The sequence below is a fragment of the Tachyglossus aculeatus genome, chromosome 1 (genome assembly GCF_015852505.1).
Source record: "Tachyglossus aculeatus isolate mTacAcu1 chromosome 1, mTacAcu1.pri, whole genome shotgun sequence".
NCBI lineage: Eukaryota > Metazoa > Chordata > Mammalia > Monotremata > Tachyglossidae > Tachyglossus > Tachyglossus aculeatus.
Genome location: NC_052066.1, coordinates 101,441,452 through 101,460,559, shown reverse-complemented (window position 1 = coordinate 101,460,559; position 19,108 = coordinate 101,441,452).

Sequence of the window (19,108 nt, the reverse complement as noted above, 5' to 3'; positions counted from 1 at the left end):
TGTAGACGACTTGTTCAAGGAGTTTGGAAAGGAATAGTAGAAGGGAAATAGGGCGATAACTAGAAGGTGAGGTTGGGTCAACAGAGGGTTTTTTTAGGATGGGGGAGACATGGGCATGTTTGAAGGCAGAGGGGAAGGAACCAGTGGAGAGTGAGCAGTTGAAGATGGAAGTTAAGGAGGGGAGAAGGGACGGAGCGAGAGATTTCATGAAATGAGAGGGAATGGGTTCAGAAGCACAGGTGGCCAGAGTAGCACTTGAGAGGAGGGAGGAGAGCTCTTCTGAGGATACTGCTGGGAAGGATGGGAGAGTAGCAGAGAGTGTTGAGAGCCGGGGGGTTGGAGAAGGCGGGGGAGTGACTTTGGGGAGGTCAGACCTGATAGATTTAATTCTATTAATGAAGTAGGAGGCCAGATTGTTGGGGGTGAGGGAAGGAGGAGGGGGAGGAACCGGGGGCTTGAGAAGGGAGTTGAATGTACGGAAGAGCTGACGGGGATGATGGGCATCATCAGTCGATGGGCATCATCAGTCGAGACTGTAGAGTACTGGAAACTTTCCAGGTTTGACCCTGAGAGGGTAGAATGGGGTTGTACAACTCTTTTTTAGAAATAAGTTAGAAATAAGGCCAAACTATGACTGATACCCTATAATCTCCAAAGTGAACTCTGCCCACTGCACACAGTAATCCCTCAATAAAAGTTGCTGATTGATTATTGGCAATGGGCTAATTAGAACTTGTGGATTCATGCCAGTTTCTTGCCCACCCTACACAAATTCCAGACCAGAGGGAGGACAAGGGAAAGGGGTCATGCATTCATTCATTCAATCGTATTTATTGAGCACTGTACCAAGCGCTTGGGAAGTACAAGTTGGCAACATATAGAGACGGTCCCTACCCAACAACGGGCTCACAGTCTAGAGGGGGGAGACAGACAACAAAACAAAACATATGGACAGATGTCAATTCATCAGAATAAATAGAAGTAAAGCTAGATGCACATCATTAACAAAATAAATAGAATAGTAAAATATGTACAAGTAAAATAGAGTAATAAATCTGTACAAATATATACAAGTGTTGAGGGGAGGGGAAGGAGGTAGGGCGGGGGGGATGGGGAGGAGGAGAGGAAAAAGGGAGCTCAGTCTTGGAAGGCCTCCTGGAGGAGGTGAGCGCTCAGTAGGGCTTTGAAGGGAGGAAGAGAGGTAGCTTGGAGGGTGTGTGGAGGGAGGGCATTCCAGGCCAGGGGAAGGACGTGGGCCAGAGGTCGACAGCAGGACAGGCAAGAACGAGGCACAGTGAGGAGGTTAGTGGCAGAGGAGCAGAGGGTGTGGGCTAGGCTGTAGAAGGAGAGAAGGGAGGTGCAGTAGGAGGGGATGAGGTGATGGAGAGCCCTGAAGCCGAGAGTGAGGAGTTTTTGCTTTATTTGTAGGTTGACAGGCAACCACTGGAGATTTTTGAGGAGGGGTGTGACATGCCCAGAGCGTTTCTGCACAAAGATAATCCGAGCAGCAGAGTGAGGTATGGAATGAAGCAGGGAGAGACAGGAGGATGGGAGATCAGAGAGGAGGCTGATGCAGTAATCCAGTCAGGATGGGATGAGAGATTTAACCAGCAAGGTAGCAGGTTGGATGGAGTGGAAAGGACGGATCTTGGCGAGTTGTGGAAGGAGACTGGCAGGTTTTGGTGACGGACTGGGTGAGTGAAGTGAATGAGAGAGCGGGGTTGAGGATGACACCAAGGTTGTGGGCTTGTTAGATGGGAAGGATGGTAGTGCCACCTACAGTGACAGGAAAGTCAGGAAGAGGACAGAGTTTGGGAGGGAAGATAAGGAATTCAGTCTTGGACATATTGAGTTTTAGATGGTGGGCAGTCATCTAGATGGAGATGTCCTGAAGGTAGGAGGAGATACAAGCTTGGAGGGAGGGAAAGAGAGTAGGGGCGGAGATGTAAATTTGGGTGTCATCAGCATAGAGATGGTAGTTGAAGCCGTGGGAGCGAATCAATCATTAATTCATTCAATCACATTTATTGAGCACTTACTGTGTGCAGAGCACTGTACTAAGCGCTTAATCAATCAGTTGTATCATCTGTTGAGCACTTACTGTGTGCAGAGCACTGTGCCAAGCGAATGTACAATCTAACAGAGTTGCTAGACATGTTCCATGCCCTCTCAGAGCTTACAGTCTAGAGGGGGAGATGGATATTAAAATAAATTATAGTACATTGCTGTGGGGCTGGTGGTGCAATGAATGAAGGGTACACCAACTCCAAGGGAGATGCAAGAAGAGGAGTAGGGGAAATGAGGCTTGGTCAGGGAAGGCCTCTTGGAGGAGATGAGATTTTAGTATGGCTCTGTAGAGAAATCTTCTGTTTGATATGAAGGGGGAAGAAGTTCCAGGCCAGAGAAAGGACATAGTCAAAGGGTCAGCCACAACTTCACTGAGATTGAGGTACAGTGAGAAGGTTGGTGTTAGAGGAGCAAAGAGTGAGGTCTGGGTTGTAGTAGGAAATCAGCAAGATAATGTAGGAGGAGGCAAGATGATTAAGAGCTTTAGAGCCAATGGTAAGAAGTTTCTATTTGATACGATTCTAGACTGTGAGCCTATTGTTGGGTAGGGACCGTCTCTATATGTTGCCAACCTGTACTTCCCAAGCGCTTAGTACAGTGCTCTGCACCACAGTAAGCGCTCAATAAATACGATTGAATGAATGAATATGGAGGTGAATGGGAAACCACTGGAGGTTCTGAGGAGTGCAGAAACGGACTCAGAAGTCATGGGTTCAAATTCTGGCTCTGCCACTTTTCAGCCGTGTGACTTTGGGCAAGTCACTTCACTTCTCTGTGCCTCAGTTACCTCATCTGTAAAATGGGGATTAAGATTGTGAGCCCCACATGAGATAACCCTGTCACCCTGTATCCTCCCCAGCACTTAGAACAGTGCTTTGCACATAGTAAGCACTTAACAAATGCTATTATTATTATTGTTATTATTATGGACTGAACATTTTTTAGAAAAATGATCTGGGCAGCAGAGTGAAATAGGGACTGAAGTGGGGAGCGACAGTAGGCAGAGAGGTAAGCAAGGAGGCTGATGCAGTAGCCAAGGTGGGATAGGATAAGTCCTTGGATCAATGTGGTAGCAGTTTGGATGAAGAGAAAAGGACAGATTTTAACAATGTTGTACAGGTAGAAACAACAGGATTTGATGACAGTTGCAATCTTTGGCTTGAATGAGAGCAATGAGTTGAGGACAATGGGTAAGGTTACAGGCTTGTGAGACAGGGAGGGTGGTTTTCGGGGTTGGTGGGTAGAGAGGGGGCGAGTGGGGAAGTGAGAGAAGGTGAGGCCCCCTCAGGAAAGTGTCATCTGAACCTAGCTCGGTTTCAGTGGCAGTGGGGTAAACCTCAAAACCTCTTGTTTCTGCTCCTGAGTGAACCACAGCTTCCAGTACCCAGTTCCATGAACTAATGGTTGTGAGGTTCTTTTCAAGTGCAGTTTGGAGGAGTCCACCCAATGTATGGGATCAGGGCTGCTTTGTGGCCAACTGCCCCACCTCCCTAGCTCCACCCTGGGGCAGTTTTGTCCTCCCCTAACTAGGGCCAGGATCAGCGCTTAGCACAGTGGCTGGCACATAGTAAGCACTTAACAAAAAACATTATTATTATTATCTGCAGGCCAGAACAGCACTGAGAGATCATGTTTCCATTGAGAGGGCACCCTTGTGGCCCATGGCCTGAGGGGTACAGGGCTTCCTGAAAGGGCTTAAATCTGCAGCCTCAGGGGCAGGCCAGATTTCCCATGGGCCTTTCCCTTTGAAGAACAAGGCCAACACATCCAGTCAGGAGAAGAGAGGGGGAGGAATGAGGGCAAGAGGGGCTGTCTCTGCCTTTCAATCAATGTCAGTTGTATTTATTTCATACATTCACTCATTCATTCAATCATATTTATTGAGTGCTTACTGTGCACAGAGCACTGTACTAAGCGCTTGGGAAGTACAAGTTGGCAACATATACAGACGGTCCCTACCCAACAACAGGCTCACAGTCTAGAAGGGTGAGACAGACAACACAACAAAACATGTGGATAGGTGTCAGGTCATCAGAATAAATAAAAATAAAGCTAGATGCACATTATTAACAAAATAAATAGAATAGTAAATATGTACAAGAAAAATAAATAGAGTAATAAATCTATATAAACATATATACAGGTGCTGTGGAGAAGGGAAGGAGGTAGGGCTGGGGGGATGGGGAGGAGGAGAGAAAAAAAGGGGGCTCAGTCTAGGAAGGTCTCCTGGAGGAGGTGAGCTCTGAGTAGGGCTTTGAAGGGAGGAAGAGAGCTAGCTTGGTGGATGTGCAGCGGGGGGTGGGGTGGCGGGGGCACGGGGGTGTGCTGCAGAAAACACCTGGTACAGTACAAGATAACAGATGGAAGACATGCTCCCTGCCAACAAGGAGCTTACAGTTTAGAGACTGTAGAAAAGAAAAACAACTTTCCAAGTTTTTTTTCTAATCTTTGCTTTTTCTCAGTAGTATTCTGTCCCAAAGCACTTCCAATGGTGCTTAAAATTGACAAACCGTGTGCCTGGGAAGAGGTAGTTCCAGACACAAAACCCACCACTAGGCCCTGCCCTTCAATCAATCAATCGTATTTATTGAGCACTTACTTTGTGCAGAGCACTGAACTAAGCTCTTGAGAAAGCACAAAATACAATGGAATTGGTAGATACAATCCTTGCCCTCAAGCAGCTTACAATCTAATGGGAGAGACAGCCATTAAAATAAATTACAGGTGGGGAAATGGCAGAATATGGATGTAAACCACCTCAGGACTGATAGAATTGACCTTTGACCCACCCTCCCAGACACTAAATCCTGTAATGTTTTTTTCTGGTATTTCAAATTATTTCAATATCCTTTTCTAAATGTCAGGATTATTTTCAGGTATTTTCTCCACTCAACTGAGGTCCTAAGGGGAGAAACCCTCCCCTTTTCTATTACTCTCTCCCCTTCCCCTCTTCCTACAATCTCACTCCCCCATTCACTGTATTTTGTGTATGTATTTTACATTTGTGATTCAAAGAAAGGGAAGCATTCAAAGAAGCAGGGCATCAGGAATCTTTTCCCCACAGAGGTAAATGCCAAGAGATACTCCTTGACGTAATTGTCAATGTCTGCCAGGAGAAACAGTTCTGTTACAAGAAACTTCAATAAATAATTCACAGGGTCCAGTCTTACAGAGAACCATGAGGCTGAACAGGGGCGTGTGGTCAAATTCATTCATTCATTCATTCAATCATATTTATTGAGCACTTACGGTGTGGAGAGCAGTGTACTAAGCTCTTGGGAAGTACAAATCGGCAACATGTAGAGACAGTCCCTACCCAACAATAGGCTCATGGACTAGAAGGGGGAGACAGACAACAAAACAAAACAGGTTGACAGGTGTCAATACCATCAGAATAAATAGAATTATAGCTATATACATATCATTAATAAAATAAAATGTGTCAGAGGTCTTGGTTGAGGCTGGGCCTCTGTCAAATGTGTAGGGTACTGTCCCTTATATCCTACCTTCTACAGGGAGGGATACTGAGAGTTTCAAACATTTGAACCATTTTTAAATCACTTATTTCTCTATTTGGTTTCTAAGTTGTTTAGGAGAATGATTTTACTCCCTTCTGCGTCTCCTTTGAACTTGGATTTGCACCCTGTATTCACCCCACCCTCAGCCCTGCAGCACTTATGTACAGATCCGGCAATTTATTTATTTATTTACATCAGTGATTGTCTCTCCCTGTAGACTGCAAGCGCCTGGTGGGCAGGAAGTTGTATTGTACTCCCCCAAGTGCTTAGTACAATGCTTTGCACATATTAAGGGATCAATAAAGCAGCAAGGCCTAAGGGAAATAGTATGGGTCTAGGATTCAGAACCTAGGTTCTAATCCTGACTGTCAATTGCTTGCTGTGTGACTTTAGACAAGTCACTTATCTTCTCTGAGCCTCAGTTTCCTCAACTCAAAATCGGGATTAAATACTTGTTTGCCCTCCTCCTTAGACTGTAAACCCCATGTAGGACAGGGACTGTGTCCGATCTAATCAACTTGTGCCTAACCCGGTGCTTAAGATAGTGTTTGGTGCATAGCAAGTGTTTAATAATTACCATAACTAAGTAAATATGATTAATTGATCTTACTTTCTGTAATTTTATGGACTTCAAAGGAAGACAGTTTATGAACAGTCAGAAATGCATTGAATAACTGGAGCATATATAAGTGTGCTTTGGTGAGCACTCTCCTCTAGAAAAATTGTTAAATTTGGTGCTGAAGATGCTATTTCTTTCCCATTAAAAGTTTCTTCTTTATAATAACTGCATTGGTTATTTATTTTATTTTAATGTCATTCCATTTACTTTAATGTCTGTCTTCCCCTCTAGAATGTGAGCTCCTCGTGGGCAGGGAATGTGTCCACCCATTCTACTGAATAGTTCTTTCCCAAGTGACTAGAGTGGTACCTGGCACACAATACACACTCAATAAATACTATTGATTGATTAAGAGCCTTTCAAATGAATATTAAATCAATACTATGAATATACTATCAATAAACTTACACAAATGATTGTCAGATAGGCATATCCATTAAAGCATAACCACATGGGGGCAAAATTAATGAGAGTTATGTCCACTGAGAGGAAAAAGAAAGTGTTGGGGTACTACCCAAAATGTGCAAAACCATAAGCAGAATCATTTATTTTCTGGGAGAGGAAAGATTCTTCAGTGTGATTCAACTGTTACATATATGACAAATGTCTCCCTTCCAAACATAAATATCGCTTTAACTAGTTATTCCTGTCCTAAAAGCAGTTTCCAATGAACTGGGCCAAGTATGACATAGCCCCAAGAATTCAAGTAAATACGATTGAATGAATTAGTGAATGAAAGTAAAAGTCAATAAACCAGTTAGGAGTAACAAATTCTGTTCATCCCTGAGCTGTGTGAAATTTTGAAAATAAAACTCCAAATTTGGCCAATTTATCCTGATCTTCGATTCTCCTTGTGGTCTGAAAAGAGGCAGAGTTCATTCCGAGGTCTTCCAAAACATCCCATCAATTTTCATTTGGCATGGAGTATGGATCCCGTCTCCTAATTTAAGGCTGTTGGAAACCCTTGGAACTTTTGCCTGGCATCGAATGGAAACTGAGCAAATAGACTCAGAGTCTTTGGGCTCAGGTTTGTGTGGGGTTTTGGAGGGAAATTCAGAAGTTGTGAACAATTCCTCTCCAGCCAGAACTAAAAATAAGTTCACATGAAACCCTCCTGTAAACCCAGTCCTCTGAGTCTGACACGTCAGTCCAGAGAGAACTATGTCTGAACTGTTTTATAGGAGGATAACATGACCAACAAGTCACTGTCAGCAAGATAGGTCCCTTTCCCATATGCAGCTGGAGTCTTGTGATTGCAGAGAACTGTGTTTTTGAAAACATCCTCAGGCCCAACAGTTCACATTTTCAAGAGTCTAAACACATTTGAAAGATGAGATGAAAAGTGATTAAACGAGAGAAGTTCTTTGCTGCAGAGATAGAATCAATGGGCCTGGTAGCTACCACAGCTGAAGATGTACAATGATCCCATTAATTACAGTTTTATTTGTTGCTATATCATTTTCTAATTGTGGGCATCTCATCTTCCCTCCCAAACCCTGCCCTCTCCCTGACTTTCCCATCACTGTAGATGGCACTACCATCCTTCCCGTCTCACAAGCCCGCAAACTTGGTGTCATCTTCAACTCTGCTCTCTTGTTCACCCCTCACATCCATTCTGTCACCAAAACCTGCCGGTCTCACCTCCATAACATTGCCAAGATCTGTCCTTTCCTTTCCATCCAAACCACTACCTTGCTGGTTCAATCTCTTATCCTATCCCGACTGGATTACTGCATCAGCCTCCTCTCTGATCTCCCATCCTCCTGTCTCTCCCCACTTCAGTCTATACTTCACGCTGCTGCCTGGATCATCTTTGTGCAGAAATGCTCTGGGCATGTTATTCCCCTCCTCAAAGATCTCCAGTGGCTGCCAGTCAACCTACGCATCAAGCAAAAACTCCTCACTCTCTGCTTCAAGGCTCTCCATCACCTCGCCCCCTCCTACCTCACCTCCTTCCTCTCCTTCTACAGCCCAGCCCGCACCCTCCACTCCTCTGCTACTAACCTGCTCACTGTGCCTCATTCTCGCCTGTCCCGCCGTTGACCCCTGGCCCATGTCCTTCCCCTGGCCTGGAATGCCCTCCCTTCCTCCGCACATCCACCAAGCTAGCTCTCTTCCTCCCTTCAAAGCCCTACTGAGAGCTCACCTCCTCCAGGAGATCTTCCCAGACGAGCTCCCCTTTCCGCTCCTCCTCCCCATCCCCTCTGCCCTACCTCCTTCCCCTTCCCACAGCACCTATATATATGTATGTACTGATTTATTACTCTATTTATTTTACTTGTACATATTTACTATTCTATTTATTTTGTTAATGATGTGCATCTAGCATTATTTCTATTTATTCTGATGACTTGACACCTGTCCAAATGTTTTGTTCTGTTATCTGTCTCCCCCTTCTACACTGTGAACCCATTGTTGGGTAGGGACCGTCTCTATATGTTGCCAACTTGTTCTTTCCAAGTGCTTAGTACAGTGCTCTGCACACAGTAAGCACTCAATAAATACGATTAAATGAATGAATGAATAAATTATGATTCCTTCTGCTTTCTGCAATCATTTGACAGAAAGCTCCCATATATTCCAATACCACTAAGGTTGATAATGATAATAATATTAACATTTGTTCAGTACTGTATTAAGGGTAGATAGAGTATAGGCAAATGGGACACAGTATCTGTCCCACATATGGCTCGCAATTTAAGTAAAGATTTCACAGGTAAGAGGAAATGATGATTCGATCATTTCTTGAGTGCTTAATGCAGAGCACTGTATTAAGTGCTTGGAAGTATACAATATAACAGAGTTGGTAGACATGTCCCCTAACAACAACGAGCTTACAGTCTAGATGGGGGAGACGGACATGAATATCAATAAATTATGGATCTGTACATAAGTGCTGTGGGGTGAATGAAGAATGCAAATGTAAATGCAGGAGTGATGCAGAAGGGAGTGGGAGAAGAAGTGCCAGATGCAGCTTGGCCTAATGGATAGAGCACAGGTCCGAAAGTCAGAAGGACCTGGGTTCTAATCTCAGCTCTTCCATGAGTCTGCTGCATGACCTTGGGCAAGTCAATTCACTTCTCTGTGCCTCAGTTACCTCAACTGTAAAATGGGAATTAAAGCTGTAAGCCTATGTGGGACATGGACTATTTCCAAACAGATTATCTTATATCTACCCCAGCACTTAGTACAATGCCTGGCACACAGTAAGCACTTAATGAATACCATAAAATTAAAAAAGAGGAATTAAGGGTCTAGTCAGGGAAGTGCCCTTGGAGTAGAATTGCTCTTTATAAGTCTTTGAAGGTACGGAGAGTGATCATCTGTCAGATACGAAGGTTGTGGGGGGAATTCCAGGCCAGAGGTAGTACGTGGGTAAGGGGTCGGGGGTGAGAGAGAAGAGGCTGAGGTACACTGAGTAGGTTGGCATTAGAGGAGTGAAGGAGAGTAGTGAGGTGAGATAGGAGAGGGCAAGGTGATTGAATAAATTAAAAGTAAATGTTAAGGAGTTGCTCTTTGATGGGGTGGGGGCAACCACTGGAAGCTGTTGAGTAATGGGGAAACATGGACTGAAGTGTTTTGTAGAAAAGCGATCTGGGCAGCAGAATGAGGTATGGACCTATTGGAGTATCAGCTGCGCTTCAATACAGGGCTCTGACAGTTTGCTTCTATATACGGCTCTGACAGTTTACTCCAAAACTCAAGGAGCCCCATCAGTAAGTGACTAGGTCAGAGGAATACAGCCCTACAACATCAGAGGCTATTTCACCTGAAGCTTACTTAACAGATTTTTCTGGTCTTCATGGTGCCATCACCACTGTGAGATATTTGGATCAAGAACATAAATGCAAATTTCTCAGTATCTAGCAATCATGTGCCACTTATCGTCATTAAGTCCCTAGGACGGACACAAATCACACTGCAGTACACCTTTTCTACTTGAGAACATGTGATTCTACTTTGCAAAATCTGCAGGATGGAAAACACTGTCTACACAGGCAAGGAGGGATATTTGCCAAGCCAAAGAAAACACAATATCATGATACATAACTGACATCAAGAAATACAATGTCAATGTAAAATATCGTAACACTTTTAAACACTAGGCTTCATTTTTTGAAGGAGCCTCTAGGCACAGGTAAGTTTTTACTCTATCCATTCACCATTGGGATGAAAAATACTGTTATTTGGTGTATATATGTTTTCTTAATCTCTCTCAAGCAGTGCCCTATAAACAACTAGAAATAAGATCCACCTTGATTTTGTATGTGATACCAATATCTGTTGTACATTACTGACAGTGTCATTTAATTTGCCTAGTTGCCTATGGCATAATGTAGGTAATTTACAAACCTTTAACAATTTTCAGCTTTGCTAAATGGTACAGAGAACTGCAATTACATTTAAAATGCACTGGCGCTCTACAAGTCAGTAAAAGGCACCTACAAAGACATAATTACAAGGTAATTGCCCACAAGTTCATGAAGTAAACATACATTATTAGGAGGCACTCATCTGTTCAATTTAAGTAACATTATAGCTACCATATTGCAAAAATAGGGAGTCATTGTGTAACTGGTTACTGAAATAACAGGAATTTAAATTAAAGCATGGTGGTCAAATACATTATATGTTTTTTTTTTTTTGTCACTTCAGTTTTGCAACTTATATCTAGTAGTTTTCACTTTAGCCTAATTAAAATATAGATTTCTACATATAGAGACTTTTCCTGATGAATGTCTAATTTTCACCTAAGAAGGGGGTGGCCTACTTTACAGTCCCTATAGATTGTAACATCCCTCTAGACTGTAACCTTGTTCTGGGCAGGGAGTGTGTCTACCAATTCTGTTAAATTATACTCTCCCAAGTGCTCAGTACAGTGCTGTGCACACAGTAAGATCTCAGATTGACTAAAATACCTTTTTATGAAAAACTTTGCCCAGTTCCCAACCTTGACACATACCCAATTTCGTGTAGCTATTTAGGCACACAAGGCATATTCACTGAAACATACATGCATGTTGACAATTAACTACAGAAATGTGGAATACTAGAAAAAATATGGAGTTTACAATATTTCTCATGCCAACATTTTCAAGATTGTTGTCAAAAGTTACACATAGTTATCTTTTAGAGCTGCTACATCAGCTCTATGACTTTCTAAAAATGAGTGTGTGGTGTGATTCAGATAAAAGTCTGTTTTCCCTCAAGGCCCCCCCACAATACCCTGAAAAATTAGTGGAATTATTGGTGTGAACTAATGATAGGACAGAAAAGCATTAAAACATATTGCTGTGAGGTAGAATCAGCAATGCAAAATACAATTGCACTTCTATTCTAGCTCCTTTTATTCTAAGGTTTCCCGAGCACTTTCCAAATTGTGTATGTAGGAGAAGGATTTCTGACCCATATCTATGTCTGGGGTTGAAAGCAGGAGGCAAGCAGTCAAAAATACCAATGAGGCTGTGTGTGAGATGGGTACAACTTTAGACACAGTAAACTGGCCAGAAATATTTTGATATCTCACTTCTTATAAAGGATACAGAAAAATTACTACCCTATTTTTAAGTATCCGCACATTATTCTGTAGAACATGTAAGCTATTGTATTGCACGGGTTTGAAAAACTGAACCACAGACTTCTGCTTCGCATTTCAAAACATAGACACCCAAGCTCCCTTCGCTGTGATCTCTTAACACAATGATCACATGCCTCACAGTCAATCTCACACTGTGTTTCAGTGTTAAGATCCAGTTACAGGAGTCTGAATTTGTTTGATAGTATTTGTTAAGCTCTTACTATGCATCCAGCAATGTTCTAAGTTTTGGGGTAGATGCGACTGAATTAGGTTGGACACAGTCCTTGTCCTGCTTGGGGTCCACACTCTAAGTAGGAGGGATCAATCAATCAATTGTATTTATTGAGCAATTATTGAGCACTGTATGCAGAGCACAGTACTAAGCCCTTGGGAGAGTACAGCACAACAACACAACAGATACATTCCCTGCCCACAGTAATCTTTGAGGCTAGAGGAGAAGACAGACATTAATATGAATAAATTATGGATATGTACATGTGTTGTGGGGTTTTGGGGTGTGTGTGTGAATAAAGGAAGCATGTTAGAGCAATGCAGACAGGAGTTGGAGAAAAGGAAATGGGGGGGTTAGTCAGGGAAGGCCTTTTGGAAAAGATATGCCTTCAATAAGTCTTTGAAGGTAGGGAGAGTAATTTTCTGTTGAATATAAAGAGGGAGGGCATTCCAGGCCAGAGGCAGGAGGTGGGCAAGAGATTGACAGGGAGATAGACAAGTTCCAGGTACAGCATGGGTAGGTTTGACTTCAAAGCTCTCCATCACCTTGACCCTTCTTACCTCACCTCCCTTCTCTCCTTCTACATCCCAGACCTCGCACTCCACTCCTCTGGTGCTATCCTTCTTACTGTGCCTCATTCTCGCCCGTCCCACTGTCGACCCTGGCCCATGTCCTAACTCTGGCCTGGAACATCCTCCCTCCACAAATCCGCCAATCACACTCCCCCCTCCCCCCCCCCCGGCTTCAAAGCCATACTGAAGGCTCACCTCCTCCAAGCAGCCTTCCCAGAATAAGCCCAACATTTCCTCAGCTCCCCCTCCCCTCGGCCTCATCCCGACTCACTCCCTCTGCTCTTCCCCCTCTCCCCGCCCCACAGCACTTGTGCATTTATGTGTATACATTTTATACTGATGCCTGCTTACTTGTTTTGATGTCTGTCTCCCCCCTTCTAGACTGTAAACCCGGTGTGGACAGGGATTATCTCTATTACTGAATTGTACTTTCCAAACTCTTAGTACAGTGCTCTGCACACAGTAAGTGCTCAATAAATGCGATTGAATGAATGGTTTGGCATTAGAGGAGCAAGGTGTGCAGGCTGAGTTGAAGTAGAAAAGTAGTGAGGTGAGGTAGGAGGGGGCAAGGTGATTGAGTGCTTTAAAGCCAATGGTATGGAGTTTCTGTTTGGCGCAAAGGTGGAGTGTTAACCCCTGGAGTTTAACAGGAGGAGTGGGGAAACAGGAACTGAATATTTTTGCAAAAAAATGATCTGGGCAGCTGAGTGAAGTATGGACTGGAGTGAGAAGAGACAGGGTGCAGGGAGATCAGTAAGGAGGCTGATAGAGTAATCAAGGCAGAATAGGATAAGTGCTTGGATTAATGAAGCAATGGTTTGGATGGAGAGAAAAAGGTGGATTTTAGCAATGCTGTGAAGGTTGAAGCAATAGAATTTAGAGATAGATTGAATATGTAGGTTGCATGAGAGAGAAGAGTCAAGGATAACACCAAGGTTACAGGTTTTGAGACAAGAAGGGTGGTGGTGTTGTCTACACTGAAGGGAAAGATGTGGGGAGGACAGGGTTTGGGTAGGAAGATAGGAGTTCCATTCTGAACATGTTACGTTCAAGGCGAAGGCAGGACATCCAAGTATAGATGTCTTGAAGGCAGGAGGAAATGAAAGACTGCAGAGAGGAAGAGAGATCAGGGCTGGAAATGTAGGTTTGGCAGTCTTCTGCAAAGAAGTGGTAGTTGAAGCTATTTGAGCGAATGAGTTCTTCAAGTGAGTGTGTGTAGATGGAGAATAGAAGGGGAATCAGAATTGAACCCTAAGGGACACCCACAGTTAGTGGGTGGGAAGCAGAGGAGGAGCCTGCAAAAGAGATTGAGAATGAGTAGTCAGAGAGATAGGAGGAGAACCAGGAGAGGATAATAATAATAATGATAATAATAATAATAATAATATGGTATTTGTTAAGTGCTTACTATGTGCCAGACACTGTTCTAAGCACTGGGGTTGATATCAACTAATAGGGTGGGACAAAATTCTTGTCCCATGTGAGGCTCACCGTCTCAACCCCCATTTTACAGATAAGGTAACTGAGGCAGAGAGAAGTAAAGTGTCACACAGCAGACAAGTGGCAGAGCCGGACTGGAACCCATGAGGTTCTGACTCCTAGACCTATAACACACTGCTTCCCAATAGTGTCAGCGAAGCCAAGGATGGATACTGTTTCCAGGAGAAGGGAATAGTCACCAGTGTTGAAAGTAGGTGAGAGGTTGAATGGAGTAGAGACCATTGGATGTAACAAGAAAGGAGATCATTTGTGACCATTGAGAGGGTGGTTTCTGTAGAATGAAGGGGATGGAAGCCAGATTGGAGGAGCCAAGGAGAGAATTAGAGGAGAGGAACTTGGGACAGCAGCTGTAGACAGCTCACACAAGGAGTTTGGAGAGGAATGATAGGAGGGAGATGGGGCAATAACTAGAGGGAGGGAGAACATGAGAACTGAGACATAGATAAGTCAAGTGACTTGCTTAAGGACACACAGCAAACACTTGGCAAAGCCAGGATTAAAACACAGAATACAGGTCCTCTGACTTCCAGGCCCAAGATCTTTCCAGTAGGCCTTGCTGCTTCTCTGAATATTTCTTCAGATTTCGTTGTAATTTTAAAATTTGGCTCTTAATCTAAGAGAAAAGTGAGTGACTGGATCTTTAGTTTCCCTGGATCGTCTGTCCCATGAGCCTTTAATTTACCCAACCTTAGTTCAGCCAGCCTTGGATAAACAACCATGCGGGAGAGGGGTGGGGAGGCAACAAAGCTGAGTTTTCAAAAAAAAAAAAAAGAATATTTGTTCTATTTGCGAAAGTTTGGTGGAATTCTTCCGTAAGTATCACTTCTAATCCTGATGGTTTTCCCCCTCCCCATTCCACATGACAGAGGATCTAGGCCACTTCCATGTGAAATCCCCAGGGACACTCAGTTAGCCTACACCAGGATTCATTGGTTTAGCCACTTATTTCTGCTGTTAAAAACCCACTAAGAACAGCAGCAGGATCTGAGCACCATCCCCTTTCTTTTATCCCCCAGAGTCAGAAAAGCCATCTTAAATGCATAGTAAAGTCTAAACTGAAACACTGAGTAGCTGTTAGCATCACTCAAATATACAATTTGGAAGGTCCTTATAACCCTGCAGGGTGAACAAGGGATACTCTGTCTGAATAGCTCAATATTTTTATATCCCTAACTATCCTTCATTTTTCGGATGGTGAGATCCTTCCTAGGTTAGTGATATGTGAGAGAAGAGCCATGCGTGAATACAGAGAGAACAGAAAAATAATTCTTTCCTGCTATGACACAGTTGCCCTTTTGCCTGACCCTTGATCTCTTGATCTTCCTGAAGCCTCCCTTTGAGAAAAGGAAGACTTCTCCTGATAGCTGTGTAGCATGTTAGTCTTACTAATATTGCTACCAGTAAATCAATCATATTTATTCATTCAATTGTATTGAGCGCTTACTGTGTGCAGAGCACTGTACTAAGCCCTTGGGAAGTACAAGTCGGCAACATATAGAGTTGGTCCCTACCCAACAACGGGCTCACAGTCTAGTTACTGTGTGCTTACTGTACAAAAGCAGTTTGGCCTAGTGGATAGATCACAAATCTGGGAGTCAAAAGGACCTGAGTTCTAATTCCAGCTCTGCCACTGGTCTGCTGTGTGATCTTGGGCAAGTCACTTCACTTCTCTGTGCCTCAGTTCCCTCGTGTAAAATGGAGGTTAGGACTATGATCCCCACGTGGGACAGGGACTGAGTCGAACCCGATTTGCTTGTGTCTACCCCAGCACTTAGAACAGGGCCTGGCACACAGGAAGCACTTAAAATACCACAATTACTGTTATTACTATTATTATTACTATTACTTGGAAGAGTACAATATAAAAGAGTTGGAAGACATATTCCCTGCTCAAAAGGGAGCTGTCTCAATTGAAATTGTTTACCATGTCTTTGAAATATTTATGGTGCCCACTCAGCTTACACATACTCTATGTCAGTTCTTCATTCAGCAGATATTTGTGTGTTCTGCTACCAACTATTCTACTGTACTTGTAACTATCATTGTTTGTCTCTTCCATTAGATTGTAAGGTCTTTGTGGACCAAGATTGTGTAACATCTTTATTCCATATTTCCCAATCAGTCAATCATTGCTTTTATTGAGCATTAACTGAGTGAAGAGCACTGTACTAAGCACTTGCTTGGGAGAGTACAATACAGTGAAGTTGATAGACATGATCCCTGCTCACAAGGAGCTTACAACTAGCACAGTGCACTGCACCAAGTAAACACAGTATATATTTCTTATACTCTTACTAAATGTCCTTCCCAATGGAGCTGTATTGCTGGGAGAATTCAGGGCTTTAGGAGGGAAGTTGTTAAAGGTAGAAACATTTTCTAATTTGCCTGACAGTTAATTACTCTTATTAACACCTGTTAATAATAGTGCCATAGGTTACAGCTTGTCAAAAATCTGAAACTTTTTATTAAGGCATTCTTTGCCCACCAACATGGATGCTAAGGCAAGATTCATCTGCCCCTCCCTGGAATAATTAAAATGCCTTCTTCAAAGTTTAAGAAACATATGACTTGTTTTGATGTCTCACTCCCCTGTTCTAGACTGTAAGCCCACTGTGGGCAGGGATCATGTCTACCAACTTCACTGTATTGTACTCTCCCAAGCAAGTGCTTAGTAAAGTGTATGGGACTAATAATGATGGCATTTATTAAGCCCTATGTGCAAAACACTGTTCTAAGTGCTGGGGAGGTTACAAGTGATCAGGTTGTCCCATGTGGGGCTCACAGTCTTAATCCCCATTTTACAGATGTGGTAATTGAGGCATAGAGAAGTTAAGTGACTTGCCCAAAGTCACACAGCTGACAAGAGGCAGAGCCGGGATTTGAACCCATGACTTCTGATTCCATGACACTGACTCTGACTAGAGAAATTCTTCAGAGATCAATCAATTGGTAATGTTTATTGAGTACCTACACTGTATACAAAATGTTGTACTAAGTCTTTGGAAGAGTACAATACTAAGAAGGAACTCTCCTTGCACCTAAGGAGTTTAAAATCCAGAAGAGTAGCTGGTAATATAGAGCATATCCAGATGTCCCCCTATCTTTGGCAGTCTGTGCAGCCCAAGAGCTCTTTTTTATGGTATGTGTTGAGTGCTTACTATATAATAATAATAATAATAATGGCATTTGTTAAGTGCTTACTATGTGCAAAGCACTGTTCTAAGTGCTGGGGGGGGATACAAGGTGGTCAGAGGGGGGGATACAAGGTGGTCAGATTGTCCCACATGGGGCTCACAGATGAGGTAACTTCCCTTATCTGTAAAGTCCCCATTTTACAGATGAGGTAACTGAGGCTCAGAGAAGTTAAGTGACTTGCCCAAATTCACACAGCAGACATGTGTCAGAGCTGGGATTTGAACCCATGACTTCTGACTCCAAAGCCCGTGCTCTATATGTCAAACACTGCTCTAAGCACTGGGGTAGATACAAGGTAATCTGGTTGGACACAGTGTCTGTCCCAGGTGTGGTTCACAGCCTAAGAAGGAGGGAGGATTTAATCCCATTTTATAGATGAGGAAACTGAGGCACTGAAAAGTGAAGATCTACATCTACATCTCTGCCTCTGCTCTCTCCCCCTCCCTCCAGGCTCGCATCTCCTCCTGCCTTCAGGACATCTCCATCTGGATGTCCGCCCGCCACCTAAAGCTCAACATGTCGAAGACTGAGCTCCTTGTCTTCCCTCCCAAACCTTATCCTCTCCCTGACTTTCCCATCTCTGTTGACGGCACTACCATCCTTCCCGTCTCACAAGCCCGCAACCTTGGTGTCATCCTCGACTCCGCTCTCTCATTCACCCCTCACATCCAAGCCGTCACCAAAACCTGCCGGTCTCAGCTCCGCAACATTGCCAAGATCCGCTCTTTCCTCTCCATCCAAACCGCTACCCTGCTAATTCAAGCTCTCATCCTATCCCGTCTGGACTACTGCACTAGCCTTCTCTCTGATCTCCCATCCTCGTGTCTCTCTCCACTTCAATCCATACTTCATGCTGCTGCCCGGCTTATCTTTGTCCAGAAACGCCCTGGACATATTACTCCCCTCCTCAAAAACCTCCAATGGCTACCGATCAATCTGCGCATCAAGCAGAAACTCCTCACCCTGGGCTTCAAGGCTCTCCATCACCTCGCCCCCTCCTACCTCACCTCCCTTCTCTCCTTCTACTGCCCAGCCCGCACCCTCCGCTCCTCCACCACTAATCTCCTCACTGTACCTCGCTCTCGCCTGTCCCGCCATCGACCCCCGGCCCACGTCATCCCCCGGGCCTGGAATGCCCTCCCTCTGCCCATCCGCCAAGCTAGCTCTCTTCCTCTCTTCAAGGCCCTGCTGAGAGCTCACCTCCTCCAGGAGGCCTTCCCAGACTGAGCCCCTTCTTTCCTCTCCCCCTCGTCCCCCTCTCCATCCCCCCGTCTTACCTCCTTCCCTTCCCCACAGCACCTGTATATATGTATATATGGTTGTACATATTTATTACTCTATTTATTTATTTATTTATTTATTTTACTTGTACATTTCTATCCTACTTATTTTATTTTGTTGGTATGTTTGGTTCTGTTCTCTGTCTCCCCCTTTTAGACTGTGAGCCCACTGTTGGGTAGGGACTGTCTCTATGTGATGCCAATTTGTACTTCCCAAGCGCTTAGTACAGTGCTCTGCACATAGTAAGCGCTCAATAAATACGATTGATTGATTGATTGATTGATTGAAGTGATTTACCCAAGGTCACGCAACAGGCAAGTGGTGGAAACAGGATTAGAACCTAGGTCCTCTGATTCCCAGAGCTGTGCTTTTCCCACTAGGCCACACTGTTCCACAAGCTCTTTAGCTTTGGTTTCTGGTTACTCAAACCCCCTAATTTGTTCTGCATGTCATGAGGAAAACTTCTAAAGGCATCATTTTTGGCAGGGTCATGAGGAGCTGTGAGGTGTTGACAACTGTTTCTTTCTTCACTGCAAGTAGTTTCCT